Raw genomic sequence first — 16,890 nt, forward strand, 5'->3', positions numbered from 1 at the left:
CCATTTTGAGTTTAGGTATTCTCTCCGAAAGGCTTTCTGTTAAAATGTCCATGTATTCCCTGGGAAGAGAAGAAGAACTGAAGAAGCCAATCATCTCCCAGTAACACTCATTGACGGGCTAGTTTGAATTAATTTATTGGAATAACTATCTAGTCTCTAATATATTTTATATAATATATATATTATATATATATCGTATTATATAATATATTTATATAATATATTTTTGACAAGAATATTCTCACCAGGGCTTCAAATCAGAGAACTCTATATTTGCAGAAAGATAAAAATGCTTAATAATGATAATGACAATAATAATACGTCATGTTTATGTAGAGGGCAGCTAGGTGGTACAGTGGATAAAGTGCCAGGCCTGGAGTCAGGAAGACCTGAGTTCAAATCCAACTTCAGATGCTTACAAGCTGTGCAACCCTGCACAAGTCACTTAACCCTGCTTGCCTCAGTTTCCTCATCTGTAAAATGAGCTGGAGAAGGAAATGGCAAACCACTCCAGTATCATTGCCCAAAAAAACCCCAAAAGGGGTCATGAAGACCTAGACATGACTAAAAATGACTCAACGACAACCACAAAATGTTTATAAAATGCTTAAGGTTTGTAAAGTGTGTTCTATGTATTAGCTCATTTAAGTCTCATAACAACCCTTCGGAGTAGGTGTTGTCACTAGCCTTATCTTACAGATGAAGACTCTGATGCTGAAGGAGGTAAAGCCACTTGCCCAGGAGTCACAAAACTACTAACTGTCCGAGGCAGGATTTGAACCCAGGGTTTTCCTAACTCCAAATCCAATGCTCTGTTCACTATGATACCTAAAAGGCAAGGAAGAGGTGCGCATTGAGTGTCAGTAGGATGATCCTTGATGACTCGGGAAATGAATGATTGGAACATGAGGTAAATCTGAGGGGAGCAGACGGGCAGTCCAAGAACTGGATTGGTGCCCACAAAGTGTTAAAAGACTAATATGAGGGCCTTCAACAGGCTCAGAAGATCCTTTTATGAGAAAATCATTGAAGGACCATGGAAGGGACCTCAGAAACCTACCCTTTAATTTTACAGATGAGGGAATTGAGACCCAGGAAGATCGCATGATTTGCTCAAGGTTACACAGCTAGGTGGTACAGTGGATAGATTGCTGGGTCACTCTGAGTCAGAAAGACCTGAGTTCAAATCCAGCCTCAGACACTTATTAGCTGTGAGGCCCTGGGCAAGTCATTTAACCCTGTTTGGTTCAGTATCCTCATCGGCAAAATGAGCTGGAGAAGAAAATGGCAAACCAGTCCAGTATCTCTGCCAAGAAAACCCCAAATGGGGTCACCAAGAGTCAGACATGACTGAAATGATTGCCCAGCAACAAACACAGAGAGTAAGCTTCAGAGATGAGTTTTGAACCAAGGACCTGATTCCAGAGCCATTGTGCTTTTCATTGTACCATGCTATCTCCCAAGGTTTACACAGGTTGAGACGACATGGTTAGGTAGGTTGTGATCTGAACCATCAGAAGGTGTCCACAAATCCATGAGATCATTAAAGCATTCGGCTGAATGTGAATGAGAAGTCCAAGAACAGGGATATATGGGACTAGAACCAAGGAAAGGCAAATTGAGTGGTCAGAAGTGATGCTCTGGAAAGGTCTGGAGAGTGTGATGGTTTTCAGGAAAAGTGTACCTGAGATCACAAGATCAGAGGGACCTTAGAAGGGTAGGCTAGTTCAAGCCCTCTACTTTGCAGGAAGCCCAGAGGAGCTGGGCTCTGTGAAATGCTAAATCTTTGTAAAGATTAAGCCCTTTACTGGGGGCTGAAGCCCAAAGGCAAACTGGGGGTAATTAGTAGAACTGCCTTTTCCCTCAAAACCAAGCCATTTCCCCACTGTATCTGCCCTCCATTAGTGTGCCTAGGGGCTAGTGAGAGTCCAAGTGAAGGCTTCAGGTTCCTAGAAAATGAGATTTGCTTTGGGCTACACAGTAAATGCAAAAGACAAACTTTACCCCCTTCACCCTTTTATCTAGGAACAGTCCAGTCCCACCCTACTCCCCACCAGCTTGGTTCTCAGGGCTACATCACTGGGCAAATATCATAAGGAGGGAAGGAGATTGCACGCAGGGCCTTGATATAGCTAGCTTGGAGTCGCTCTGTCTTGGAACCAGTCAGTTGTCAACCTCCCCACCTGCTGGAGGGTTGAAAAACATAGATCACATCCTTCTCTTGTTGACTCCCACACACATGATTCAGTCTTCCCAGGCAACTCCTACTGACATCTACACTGGCAGAAAGGAGAGAATCAGGTTTGATGGGTTTGGTCTCTTTCATGTGAGGAGAGCTTTTGTGCAGTTCCCTTTGGGGAAGAAAGAAAACACCCAACCCTCTTACTTTTCCATTAAATTAGAGGGTGCTTGCTGCACTGTAAAACTCTTGAGATTTATCATGACTCCATCATGGGTTTTGGTAGAGGCATGTCTGAATGTGCATGATGTGTGGGCGTGTGTCCAGCCAAGATGTTTAAGGCCCTAGAGGGCTGAGATTAGATTCTAGTCCTCATGTAAAGGCATCAAACACCCAGAAGTGGTTTCCAATGTGGGGGAATTTGGGAAAAGACAGAACTGGGCTGAAAAGTCCAGCCATCATGCTTCTTCTCCCTAACCATGGGTGGCGAACCATTTGAACGTGAGAATTTTCAATGTGGGCATGTTTGCAATGCTTATCCCACTTCCGACAGACTTGGAAGTGGTTGGCAAAAGGACAGCTTCTGTAAGGGAAGTGAGTGATAGCAAACTTTAGAATATATTAGAAACCATCTCTGCTTTTTGGAGACCACTAGAAAGATCGTGAGCTTATGGGAACAATAGCTACACCTGGAGGAAAAGATCATCCCACAGCTGCATTCAAATCAGATTCTTTTGTCCTTTTAATCAACTAAGTGAGAGGCAACACGGTTGTTTAGTCATGTCCAACTTTTCATGACCCCATTTGGGGTTTTCTTGGAAAAGATTCAGGAGTGGTTTGCCATTTCCTTCTGCAGCTCATTTTACAGATAAGGAAACTGAGGCAAATAGAGTCGTGACTTTCTCAGGGTCACACGGTATCTGAGATTGGATTTGAACTCAGGAAGAGGAGTAGTCCTGACTTTAGGCCCAGCACTAGATGGGCTTGGCTGCACTCTACCTCCAATCCTGGCTCCAAGGTCACCAGAGCTCTCTTGAATTTCCGGTCACCTCAGGTATCTTAAACTAAGGACAAATATCACAAAGCAGAAACAAATGGGCCCAGATCCATTTCTTGGAGCAGAGGTTAAAGAGAGCAGGGGAGGGACAAGTCTCTTTTCCCTCTCACCTCTCTGCCCTTTGCTACTCTAGATACGCCATTTAATCTCCAACAACCCAGGTTTCTTCAGCTTTAAAATGCGGAGAATAAAACCTCCCTCACAGGTTTCTTATGAGGCTCAACAGAGGGAGCTTTGCTTGGAACCAGGAAGTTCTAGGTTCAGTTCCCTCTAACACCTACTGGCTATGTGACTTTGACCAAGTCTCTTTACCTCTCAGGGCTCTATGTGGCTCTCTAATTATAAAGTGAAGAGAAGGTATTAACTTGCAATGGTAAAGGGAATTTTCTTGCCTGGGAGTTCCCTCTAGCCGTGAAATTACAGATCTAATTCCCTAGGCTTATGAAACCTGGGAATTTACTTTACCACATCGGACTAGGCTAGGAGTAGAAAAATGAATGAGACACATTTCCTGCCATTAAATAGCTTGTTATCTAGTAATCCAGACAGCTGAGTGGCACAGTGGATAGAACACTGGCCTAGGGTTGGGAAGATCTGAGTTCAAATGCAGCCTCAGACATTTACTAGATGTGTGACCGTGGGCAGGTCATTTAACCCTGTTTACCTCAATTCCTCATCTACAAAATGAACTGAAGAAGGAATCTCTACCAAGAAAACCCTAAATGGGGTCACAAAGACTCACAAACAAGTACTGAAATGACTGAACAACAGCTATCTAGTAATCATACGATATAGAGGGGAAAAAAAAGTGTAAACTCAGGAATCAGAGGACCTGGGTTCAAATCCCACCTTTGACAAATCCCATCTCTACCCATTGGACCCAAGTTGTCACTTCCCTGGGCCTCCCTCTCCCCATCTGTGAAATAAGGGATTTGTACTAGACAGCCTTTAAGATCCTTAACTCTCCTTGATGTCAGTGGGACTAAGAGTAGGCATGAAGGGTCAGCAAACTGTAGCTCAAGGGTCAAATCCAGCCAGGCTGCCTGTTTCTGTATGCTTACTACTTAAAAAGAGTTTTTATATTTTAAAATAAAACTTTATCATATGTAAACATGTAAAAACCATCCTCAGTTCCCCTCTGTACAAAAACAGGCAATGTTTGGCCCTTAGGAGTCATCTGTCAAACCCCGATAAACCACTGAGTATGTCTTGTACAAAGTGAGAAATGTGCTCATGAGTAAACACTTTAGATGGTGCAGTGGATAGAGAGCCAGGCCTGGAGTCAGGAAGACTCCTCTTCTTGAGTTCAAATCCATCTTCAGATTCTTACTAGCTGTGGGACTCTGGTCAAGTCACTTAACCCTGCTTGCCTCAGTTTCCTCATCTGTAAAAAGAGCTGGAGAAGGAAATGGCAAACCACTCCAGTATCTCTGCCAAAAACACCCAAAAACAAACCCAAATTGGGTCATAAAGAATCATTCATGATTGAACAATGACAAAAATTCCCAAAATAACTGAGTTCTTAATACTGGGTACAGCATGGGATTCTCCTGTAGCCTTATTTCTTTTCTGAGCCTCCCTTTCCTTTGACAGGTGGTATGACGCAGTGGATAGATGTCTTTTCAGCCAGGAAGACCTGGCTTCAGTTCCTGCCACTGATAGACACTGGCTGCGTGACCCCCGGTACCCTAGGCAATTCTCCAGCAGTATAAAATGCAAAGAAGGTGCCAACATGCATTGGCAGAGGAAATAGTTTACCAGGAGCTCCCTATAACAATGAAATCACAGGTCCAATCCCTCCCCCTTCCATCTTGCCTTTTTAAGTTCCCAGGGTTTACTTAAGTCAACAGGAAGTCATAAGATGTCTGTTCTCAGTAAAGCTATCTTTTTCCCTTTGTCCTCAGGTAGTCCTTGGAATAGAAGTTTGAGAAAGGGGACGGAGGAGGGGACTTGCTAATATTTCTTTCTGAAACCACCAAAAAGCAGACCAGCAGCATTTCCTGGGGAAGACCTGAGGACAAATTCTGCCTCAGACAGTTACTAACGGTGCTACGTTTTTGTGGTTTAGTCATGTCCAACATTTCATGACCCCATTTGGGGTTTTCTTGGAAAAGATGCAGGAGTGATTTGCCATTTCCTTCTGCAGCTCATTTTACAGATAAGGAAACTGAGCAAATAGAGTTGTGACTTTCTCAGGGTTACACGGTATCTGAGATTGGATTTGAACTCAGGAAGAGGAGTAGTCCTGACTTTAGGCCCAGCACGAGATGGGCTTGGCCGTACCCTACCTCCAATCCTGGCTCCAAGGTCACCAGAGCTCTTTGAATTTCCAGTCACCTCAGGTATCTTAAACTAAGGACAGATATCACAAAGCAGAAACAAATAGGCCCAGATCCATTTCTTGGAGCAGAGATTAAAGAGAGCAGGGGAGGGACAAGTCCCTTTCCCCTCTCACCTCTCTGCCCTTTGCTACTCTAGATATGCCATTTAATCTCCCACGACCCAGGTTTCTTCATCTTTAAAACAGGGAGAATAAAACCGCCCTCACAGGTTTCTTAGGAGGCTCAACAGAGGGGGCTTTGCAAACTATAGAATGGTATAAAGTTGGCAGTACCAGTGAGTAGTGGCATCCTGCTCTTAGAGAAGACCAGTACCAATGGCAACAACCACGGCAGCGTGGAGAGGAGAAGAGAAGAGCCTTCGGGACATACACAGCCCTCAGTTTACCCAGATTTGACAATTCAATTCAACGAGCATTTATTAATCACCTACTGTGTGCAAGGCATTATGAAGATACAAAGATAAAATGAAAATCATCCCCTCAATGTGGAAACAACAAGTGTGTGTGTGAGTAAATACAAGATAATTTGAGAAGGAAGGAAAAGCTAATACTAGAAGAAAAGTATTTCCTGGAGAAAAGGAGCAGCCTTGTATGGAGGGAAAAGCCCAGGCCCTGAAGTTAGCAGGATTCAAATCTCACTTCTGACGCTTACTAGCTAGGTGACCTTGGATAAGTCACAGTCTGCTCAGGCCTCAGTTTTCTCCTTAGTAAAATGAAGCGATAGGACTGAGTGCCTTCTGCATCCCCTCAAAGCCTTAGATCTGTGATCCTAGCAGATTCGATGGCATCTGAGGTGAGCTTTGAAGGAAGCTAAGAGTTCTAAGATTGAAGAATTCCTGGACAGTTTGCCAGGCATAGTTTTCGATTTTAGTCTTCTGGGAAACAGCCTGTTTTCAGCGCAGGTCTTAAGCAGGCAGGGTCATCACGCAACTTCAAGGTCAAGATAATAATGGCTGCCTTTGTGCCGGCCTCTAGGACCCCTGGCTGTCACTGTATGGGTATTTCCAACTTGGCAGGCCTCTGGCACTCTCAGGATATGGCTCTCCAAACCTGGATCATTTCTTTATCAGGCTAATGCTCCACAAACAGAGCCTGCCTTGGCTCTGGTGTTTGTGTGCCGCTGCTCACGTAGCCTGCATACCTCATATCTCTACCATGGCAATTATTCCCCAGCCAGCCTTTCTCAATTCCAGTGTCAGCTGGAAAGCCATTGCCTAACAGGCTGGGAAGGAGCAGTATACATTACCCATTTCCATCCTCTTTGCTTCCACAGGCATCTGTCTTCCAGGGTTTGGTTCTCACTTTAAATGACTAATAAAGGGGTACCAGAACTGGAATAAGAACTGACTGAAATTAAATTGCCACCTTCAAGCTCTGCTCTCCCCATTTCTTTATGAAAATGAAGCCCCAAACCAAATTCTTTGCCCTAGAGATGCTCACTTACATCTCAGCTTTCTACTTTCTCTTCAAAGGGCCTATCTCCCATTTTAGCATTTTGCACATCCCTACATGGCCTTGACATAGTCAGACTTTCAAGTCTGTATATTTAAAGACTGGTGCATAGTTAAAAGTCCACCTATGTAAAATTCAGGCTCAGGCATGGTATTTGGTTATGCTCCAAGGACCCCATCCCCCTCCAAACTAGCCTCTGGTGTCAGGATCCCTAGAAATGCCTCTAAGGCAGTTCTGATGACAGCTCATGACAACTTGCCCTATTTCTTTCATCAACTGACTCTGTGACCCAGGACTGTCTCCCTGTTTTTAGTTCCTCATCTGTAAGATAGAGATAATCGGCTTCAATTTACCTGTCTCACAAGAACCAGATTAATTCATTTAAAAAATTATTTGTCAAGTGTCTACTGTGTGTAGGTCATTGTGACGAGTGTTACTCAATTACTCAAAGGGGTCTGAAATCTCCCATGGTACCATAGAAAGAACATTGAATTTGGGGACAGAGACACTGGATTCGGAACCTAGCTCTGCTATCTATAGGACCTAAGCCAAACACTCTACCCTTCCTGGCCTCAGTTTCCTTACCTACAAAATTAGGAGATTGGACTTGACAGCCTCTGAGATCCCTTCCTGCTCCTAATCCATGATACTACCATTTCATTGATGTAAATGTTCCCTCCAAGATGGTATTTCTGCCCTTATTATTAGATAATTATGTTATTATGTAAAAAATTATATATAAATATATAAATGTAAATATATAAATGCATAAATTTAAATACATAAATATGTAATAGATGATACAAGTGTTATATATAAATATATAAAATTATATACAAATAAAAATAAATATAACATATGTTTATATATGACATATAACATATGATATATGATTATATATGATATATAACACAAAGATCATAGCCTCTAAGAGCCAAAAAAATACCTTAGAGATCACTTAGCCCAGCTATTTACTGACTAGGGAACTGAGGTCCAGAAAAGTTGTTACTTCTTCAAAGTCATGTTGTTGTTGAGTCGTGTCTGACTCTTTGTGACCCCATCTGGGATTTTCTTGGCAGAGTTACTGGAGCGGTTTGCCGTTTCCTTCTTCAGCTCATTTGACAGATGAGGAAACTGAGGCAAACAGGGCGAAGCGACCTGCCCAGGGTCTCATGGATTTGAATCGTGTGGATTGGATTTGAACTCTGGGAGATGAGTCTTGCTGACTCTGGGCCGTGAACTCTATCCACTTGGCCACCCAACCACCCCTTCCTCAAGGTCATACCGAAAACAAATACCAGAGCACACCCGTTCTTTGATTCCAAACCCAGTGTGCAAATAAGATAGAGGTCTTACCCTCAGGGAGCTTAGGATATAGTTGTAGGGAATAAGACAGGTATGTAACATAAATTAGGACATGATGAGCACATAGGAAAGACACAAAGGAGGTACTAAGAGAGTCAATGAAGGAAAGAGCTTCTCCAGTCTTCGCATTATCCGTCCTCTGTCCTAGAGCAGCTGGTGGAGCAACGGCTGGAGCTCTAGGCCTGGAGTCAGGAAGCGCTGAATTTGAACGCAGCCTCACACTCTTCACTAGCTGGGTGACCCTGGGCAAGTCACTTAACCTCTGTTTGCCTCAGTTTCCTCATCCGTAAAATGGAGATTATATTAGCCCCTACCTCCCAGGGTTGTTGTGAGGCTCAAATGAGATAATAATAATTATAAAGGACTTACACTCTATAAATGACAGTTATCTTTATTACCCTATTTTTCCTATGCCTTTCTTTATAACCTCTGAACTTAGCACAGTACCTGGCACACAGTAGGTGCTTAATAAATGTTTATTGACTGACTAAAGAGCCTTGAGGTTGGTCCAGGGCCATTAGGTGGTCCAAGCAGGCCTTGGAACACAGAGAATGGGAGGATTGCTCTGGGCCTATCCTGGAGTGAGGGGAAGGTAGAGTGTGTGTGGGGGGGATGATGGAGGCTGGACGAAGGAAAGAGAAGTCTGATCTACTAAAGGGACAAAGGTGATTGGGCAGGCCAGTGCTTTTAAAAAGGAGGGAGGAGGGAGAAGGGAGGAGGCCTCAAAGCTTGCAAATCTAAAATCAGATAGTATTTATTTCCGCTATCTAAGAGGCCCGACCCTGTGGGACTGCATATCTTCCCTTCTCTAGGAACATGCCCCAAGGCTGCATATCACCCCCTCTGTGACTTCATTTCCCGTTCCTGGATGCCCAGGATGAATTTAACCCATTTTCACTAGAATGTAAATGTCGGGGGAGGGGAAGGAAAGAAAAATAAGGCTGTATGACTTGTCGCCTGCAGGTCTATTCCAAATGTTTATCTCACACGTTACAGCTTCCTCTCCACCCCTACCCCCAGCCCTTACCCCATCCACGGGACTGAAGGGGTACTTCGTAAAGCATTCCTTTCAATGAATCACACTACCTGTTCAACAGCAATTCATTTTCTGGTGAAGTTTTTGAAGCGTGTGCGGGATTTGCTGGCTAATTATGAAGTTTAGAGGTAGGGGCTCTTTAACCTTTTTCATATCATTAACTCCTCTGGCAGTCCAGAGAAGCCTATGAACCCTTCCCCTTCTCAGAGTAATATGTTTTTAAATGTGGAAAATAAAATGCATAAAATTGGCAAAGGAAGCCAATTCTATTAAAAAGAAAGATATAATTTTTTTCCCCATCCACATTTGGGGACCCCCTAAAATCTAAGGGGTCTGCAACATCCAGATTAGGAACCCCTGGTCCAGAGGTACTAATGAATCGGAAGGTCTTCTTTGTTGTTCAGTCATGTCTGACTGTTCATGACCCCATTTGGGGGTTTCTTGGCAGAGATACTGGACTAGTTTTCCATTTCCTTCTCCAGCTCATTTTACAGATGAGGAAACTGAGGCAAACAGGGTTAAGGAACCTGCCCAGGATCACACAGCCAGCCTTAGAAGCTCTTGACTTGGAGGAAACTGTATGCTTTACAGTTTCCTTGATACCTAGAAAAAAATTTTTGAGATCTCATCAGCAAAAAGTCTTCCAAAAGTAAAACCTCACCTTGAGATTACTAGTTTCTGTGCCTGCAAACTGAAAATCTACATTAAAGTGGAAAAATGAAGGGTTGATTTTTTTTGTTTTGTTCTGTTTTTTGAGAAAGTGAGTGCAAACAAGGGGAGTGTAGTGGTCTCTATATACATATGCCAGATGGGAAGCTTCTTGAGGGCAGGAATTGTTTTCTTTTTTGTTTTTAAATTCCCGGGATGTAGCACAGTGCCTGGGACATTAATAAATGTTTGCTTGATTGCCTGATTTCTAATGGAGGAGTGGGGTACAGTCTTTGCAGTAGAGAAAGGAACCCTTCAGGATGTGTACAATTGGTTACCTATGCCCTGGAGCAAAGACACTGTCTTCCTTCTTCTGGCGGAAGAAAACTGTCTATGCTTGCTTACTCTATTTCTCTTGCTTAATATACACTTGCTTCTGGGCTTTCCATTCCCCATCTACCCATTCCACCTCCAGTGACAACTTTTAAACTTCCTCTCTTCCTTTAAATCCCAACCAAACACCGCCTCTTCCTGGAAGCCAGCTCGGACCACCACTCTCCCTTTCTTTTCCTCTTAAAGCATCACTTTCAATTATCATAGTACTTTTTCAGTCTCTCTTTTTTGTCTCTCACATTCCAAAGCAATCTATCTTGAATCATACTTATTTGGCTACATCTGTCCATTAGCAAGTGTTTTGTTAAACACCTACTATGTGCCAGGTATTGTCCTGGGTGCTAGAAGTACAAAGGCAAAAGAGAAAATATTTCCTGAACTTGGGTAACTTACATTCTAAGGGAGTGTGGAAGGTTGGGTAGAGAGACAATATGTAAATATATAAGTGCCAAAGGAAAAAAAAATATTAACTTTAAGACCATAGTCTGTGACTTAGGCTCAATTCTATCTGAAACGATTTTTATTTACTTCAACGTTAATCTATAACCAAGCCATTTCTGGGGGCAGCTAGTGGTTAGAGTGCTGGGCCTGTAGTCAGGAAAATTCATCTTCCTGAGTTCAAATCTGGCCGCAGACACTTCCTAGCTGGGTGACCCAGGGCAAGTCACGTAACCCAACTTGTCTCAATTTCGTCATCTGTAAAATGAGCTGGAGAAGGAAATGGCAAACCACTCTAGTATCCTTGACAAGGAAAACTCCAAACGGGGTCACGATGAGTCAGACACAACTGAAATGAGTGAACAAAAAAAATGCCATTTCTAGGGATCCGAACTGGCAGCCCCTCCTCCCCCGTGCCCTCCTGATGGGGGTGGGATCTGAATCCCTAAAAGGAAAAGACTATGTCTTTGGGATCTGGACCTCAAAAAGGAAAAGCCACTGAACTTTCCCACAAATTTCAAGGGAAGGGGCAGTTAAAAGCATTATTACCTGGGATGGGCCGGGTGCCTCAGGCGAACGCCAAGGATCTGGGTTCAGGGGCTGGCTTTCACCTCAAGTAATCCATAGAGACCCTCTCAGAGATCTATATCAAACATTTAAATTGAATAGAAGGTGAGAGTGCTTCCCTTTGAGGGCAAGAAGGCACTTCTCCACAGAGAAGTGAACCCTGGTTTAATCCTTTCAGGGAACAAAGCTAGGAGAATGCGTCTTTTGCCCTTTTAATCCATTCATCTAATGGAAAGTCTTTTCTCCCTTTTGTGTTGAGCTATAGCCCATCTTGCCAAAGGGCTTCCCCAGAAGTCTGGAAAAAACTTTAGAAAGAAATATTATGTGTTAATATTTTACCTTTATTATAAATGAGGTTATAAACATGCATCCCCATGAATATATACAAAATATATTAATCAATATATAAACAAGCGATTAATAGTTCTCCAATCATTTGCCTTCCTTTATTTTTTAAAAAGTGTTTTACAAAACCTTCTCTTACCTTCCATTTAATCTGCTGCCATGTCCTTCTACCTTTTCAATGCTGCTTTTAATGTTCCCTTCTCTCTTCTGACACTGCAACCACCCTGGGAAGGTCTTTATCAGCTCCCTCCTGGACCACTGCAGGGGCCTGTTAGTCAGTCTCCCCGCCCTGTCAAATGAGCAGGCCTGATCGCAACACCCCTGACCCCTCCACCCTAGTCAATTAACTCCAGCGATTCCCTGTTGCTTTTATGATCAAACATAAAATTCTATGTTTGGCTTTTAAGGCCCTTCATAACTTGGCTTCTTCCTGCCTTTCCAGTCATCTGTCCTCTCCATGTAACCCCTGCACTCTGGGGACTAGCATGGTCAGATCTGTGCTGGAAAATCACTTAGACAACTGAGTAGAGCATGTACTGGAATGGAAAGAGAGGTGGGATGGGGCCCAATTAGGAGGCCGATGTAATAGTCAGTCCAAAGTAGAGAGATGAGCACCTGAAAGGAGAGTGGTGGTTGAGACAGAGGAGAGGGAGGTGTGAAAGTAGAATCTGAAAAACTTGATAACAGATTGAATAAAAGGAATAAGTAAGGGTGAGTAGTCAAGCATGACCCCTAGGTTTTGAGCCTGGGTAACTAGGAGGACAATGGGACCCTTAATGGTTGTAATGTTAATGTGATTGAAGATCTTCCCCATCCATTAATAGGCCTCACATGGAGCCCATTAAGGGAAGCTTGATTAGGGGAGGCTTGTTTTGTAGGAAGGCCGGTACCTTTTGCTGATTTCTAATTAGGCACTGGGCCACCAGGGTTGTGATGCCCTTCGGCTCTAAAAAGGGTATATATACTCTGAGGTCCATATTGGGGCTCACTCATGGGAAGAGCATTCCTGTGATTTGGTCAGACGAGACTGTGGGTAGCTGTAAAGGAGCTCCCTGGCTTTGAAGACCCAGATGATGAGGCTTCTCCCTCTGGTAGCTGTGTATGTATAATGTTGGTCAGACAGTTGGATATGTCTGTTGATCTGTGCTAATTTCTCAGACAGTTAGAAGCCCTGTCTGTTGGTCTTTATTTCTGTTTGTAATTTCTGTTTGTATTTTCTCTGAAGTTCAGGGTGCTGTCTTTTCCCACTGAACTAAGTGAATGATATATATGTTCAATTACAGTAAGATTGTTGACCCTTTAAAGTTGCTTTCCTTTAGAAAAGCAGATCAAAGAAACTGTGCTAGCTGCCCTCCCGTGTGCTGGTGTTACTGGTCTTATACCTCCCCAGCAGCTGCAAAAAGCATTATTGTTACAATAGCGCAACAGTGTACGAGGTGTACAGGAGGACTGGCACCCCTGGAGTGAGGGCTCCTGAGCCATTTTCAAGGCTGTTCATCCATTTTTGGTGTCTACCTGATTCACCCAACTCTCTGTGAAGCTGTAGCATGTGCAGCGGCCACATCCTGGTAAACCATCTTAGGCAGACAAGCAGAGGGTAACCAAAAGGCCTAAAACCTGTGAGTGAGTTAGGGGGATGTCCACCCCAAGCATGTGAAAACTTCTGCTGGCAGAATGGGAGGATGAGAACAGTTTGTTCCAATGGCCATAAATTTGTTCCAAGGTGACTGCAGCAGGCCTTATGGAGCACTTAGAGCTTGGTCAGGCATGGAAGCCTCCAAGATTATCCACTGTATCTCGGGCCATCTCCAGTTGTCTTGACTTTTGTCTTGCCACTGGCCATCAATGACTAAGGAAGAGAATGAGGTTGATGACTTTGTGCAGCTCTGCTTCAGTTAAATCCAATTCATGTACAAGTCAAGATATCACCTGTGATACCCTTGGTCCTCTTTGAAGAAGGACAAACAATAACTGTAACACAGAGCTTTTACAAAGGGGAATATTTACTTCAAAAGATAGTCTTAAGTATACTCCCTACAACATGTGAGAGGTAAAATTCTTGGCCTAGCCTACACTTTCTCAGTCTCTGGGGAGTGGGAAGGGATTAGGTTCATAGTTTACCTCAGCTCCTAGAAAGCACAGTCCCAGCTCCAATTCCTAACACTGTCTCCCACCCTGGGCTTGAGTCCTAGGCACCCTGCCTTCTCAGGGCTTCCAGGACAGCTTGGCTGGCTGCATCCCACCTGCAATCCTGACTCCAAGGTTGCAGGGACTTTCTTGAATTTCCAGCCCAATGAGCACCACCTCAGGTACTTTAATCTGAGGACAAACAACAAAGCAAAAATAAATAACCCCAGGCCTATTTCTTGGAGCAAGGTTCAAAGAGGGAGAGGAGAAGGACAAGTCCCCTTTCCTTCTCACTGATTCAGTGCATAGTCCATACTGGGAGCCCCAGTTAGGAGCTCAATGGAAAAGATGGCAGAAAGAGAGGGACCAGCTCAGTTTTACCAGTTTTAAAGACACAGATAGCCAATCTAAAGGCTATCCTCACCCACATGGTAGTAGACATAGTGAGTTCCATGTAAGAAAAACTGGGCATGTTCAAAGTGCAGATTATAATGGTAATAGGGAAATTAGGAAGAGGGAGAGATAATGAATTCAGTTTTGGACATGACAAATTCAGATGTCTATGGAACAACCACTCCAAGATGTCTAATAGATCACAGACAGTTGGACACGTGAAACTGGAGTTCTGGAGAGATAGGTTAGGGCTTGATGAATAGATCTGAGATCAGGAGTTGATCATTGAATTCATGGGAGCTGATGAGATCACCAGGTGAGATAGTTCAAGAAGAGATGGGGAACCTAGGACAGAGTCTTGGGGGGCACCTATAGTTAGCAAGAAAGACCTAGTCGAAGATCCAGCAAAGGAGGCTGAGAAAGAATGATGAAAATCAGAAAAGAACATTATCACAAAAACTTAGGGGGAAAAAGGTATCAAGAGAACAGTGATCAGCAGTGAAAGCCTGCGGAGAGGTCAAGAAAGGGACTAGATTTTGCAATTAAGAGATCAACAGCAACCTTAGAAAGAGCAGTTTCATTCAAATGATGAAGAAACCAAACTGAAAGAATGAGAAGGAAGAAAATAGAGGCATCAATAGAAGGTTTTCCTCAAGGCCTTTAGCACAAACGGGAGGAAAGACATTGGAAGATAGCTAGCAAGGTTGGATCAAGACAGTGGGGTTTTTTTGGTGGTGTTTTTTTTAAGCATGGAGGAGACATGAACGAATTTGCAGGCAACATAAAAGCAGCCAGTAGACAGATAGAGACTAAAGAGGGTGAGAATGATAGAGGAAGCAATCTTTCCTGGAGGAGATAGGTTGGAAGTGGTCACTCATGCATGTAGAAGGACCAGAGAAGGGCCAGACACTTCATAGCACTTCTCTTCATCCTAGATTCAAGCCACACTGGCCAAGTTCATCTTCTTTTTCTATATTCTATCATTCCATCTTGCATACCCATGACTTTGCATAGGCTTCACCCCTTCACAACATGCCTAGAATGCACCCTCTTCTCACCTCTAACTAGCTTCTTTCGAGGCACAGCTTATGTGACACCTTCTATAGTAAGGCTTCCTGATTCCCCTGGTTATAACAGTGCTCATTCCATCCTAGAATGATCATATCTAGGCTTAACTTGTTATATGTGGAATCTTTCCAGTAGTAAAAAAGCCCCTGTAAAAAAAAAAAATACCCCCTTGAGGGGAAGGATTGTTTTTTTGCTTTTTCTTAGTCTCTCCAGTGCCTGGCAGATTGCTATGCACATAGCAAGCTCTGAACAAATATTTGGTGGATTGAATAGCGTTGGAAAGACTTAAATGTTGAAAAAGATTTTGTGTTTTAATCCAGAGGCAATAAAGAGCCACTAAAGATTCTCCAGTGAAGGAGCAGCGTGGTTAACACTGTGCTTTAGTACCTGAGTGGAAGACAGAAGTGCAGAGGAAGAGGTTTGCAAGCAGGGAAATCAATTAGAGTCTATTGAAATAGTCCAGGTCAGTGGTTCTCAAACTTTTTGATGTCAGGATCTCCTTATACTCTTAAAAATTACAGAGGACCCTCTCCTCCAAGAAATTTTATTTATGTGAGTTATGTCTATTGATGTCTACCACATTAGAAATTAAAACATCTGGGGCACCTAGGGGGCGCAGCGAGTAGAACACCGGCCCTGAAGTCAGGAGGACCTGAGCTCAAATCCGGCCTCAGACACTTACTAGCTGTGTGACCTTGGGCAAGTCACTTAACCCCAATTGCCCTGCCTTCCCCCTGCAAAAAAAAAAAAAAACAGCCAAAAATTAAAACATATTAGTATTATTAGGACTCATCTTCTTGAACTCAAATCTGGCCTCAGACACTGTGACCCTGGACAAGTCACTTAACCCTGTTTGCCTCAGTTTCCTCATCTGAAAAATGAGCAGGAGAAGGAAATGGCAAACCCCTCCAGTTTTCTTTTACCAAGAAAACCCCCAATGAGGTCATGAAGAGTTGGACACGACTGAACCACATTATTATAAAAAGTTTTGACCTCATGGACCTCTAGAAAAAGTCTTGGGGATCCCCGGGGGTCCCTGGACCATACTTTAAGAACTTCTTGGTCCAAGTGACGAGATGATGAGGGCCTGATCTAGAGCAACAGCAGAGAGGAAAGAAGGGCATGAATATGAGAGGTACCGAGGAGGGAACATAGAAAAGATCTGGAAGCTGGTTGGTTATGGAGTCCAAAGAAGACCTAAGGATCCCCAGATACACACGTGGTTATCATTTTTAGTTAGGGGGAGCAAAATCTAACACATACGAATGAACCTGGATGGTTTGTCCTTTACTTCATGGAGAGCGTTTCAGTAGAGCTGATTGATGCTAAAGTTTTCTAAGAAACCTTTGGCTTAGGGACAGCATTCCTCTGGAATTACTCCCACCCAAAATACCCTGAGGGTTTCTTTTGAAGATCACTTTTCAAGCAAAGAACCACAATTCTAGAATGTGATAACCCCTGCAAGGAAGATTTGGATTCAA

The sequence above is a fragment of the Trichosurus vulpecula genome, chromosome 8 (genome assembly GCF_011100635.1).
Source record: "Trichosurus vulpecula isolate mTriVul1 chromosome 8, mTriVul1.pri, whole genome shotgun sequence".
NCBI classification, from domain to species: Eukaryota; Metazoa; Chordata; class Mammalia; order Diprotodontia; family Phalangeridae; genus Trichosurus; species Trichosurus vulpecula.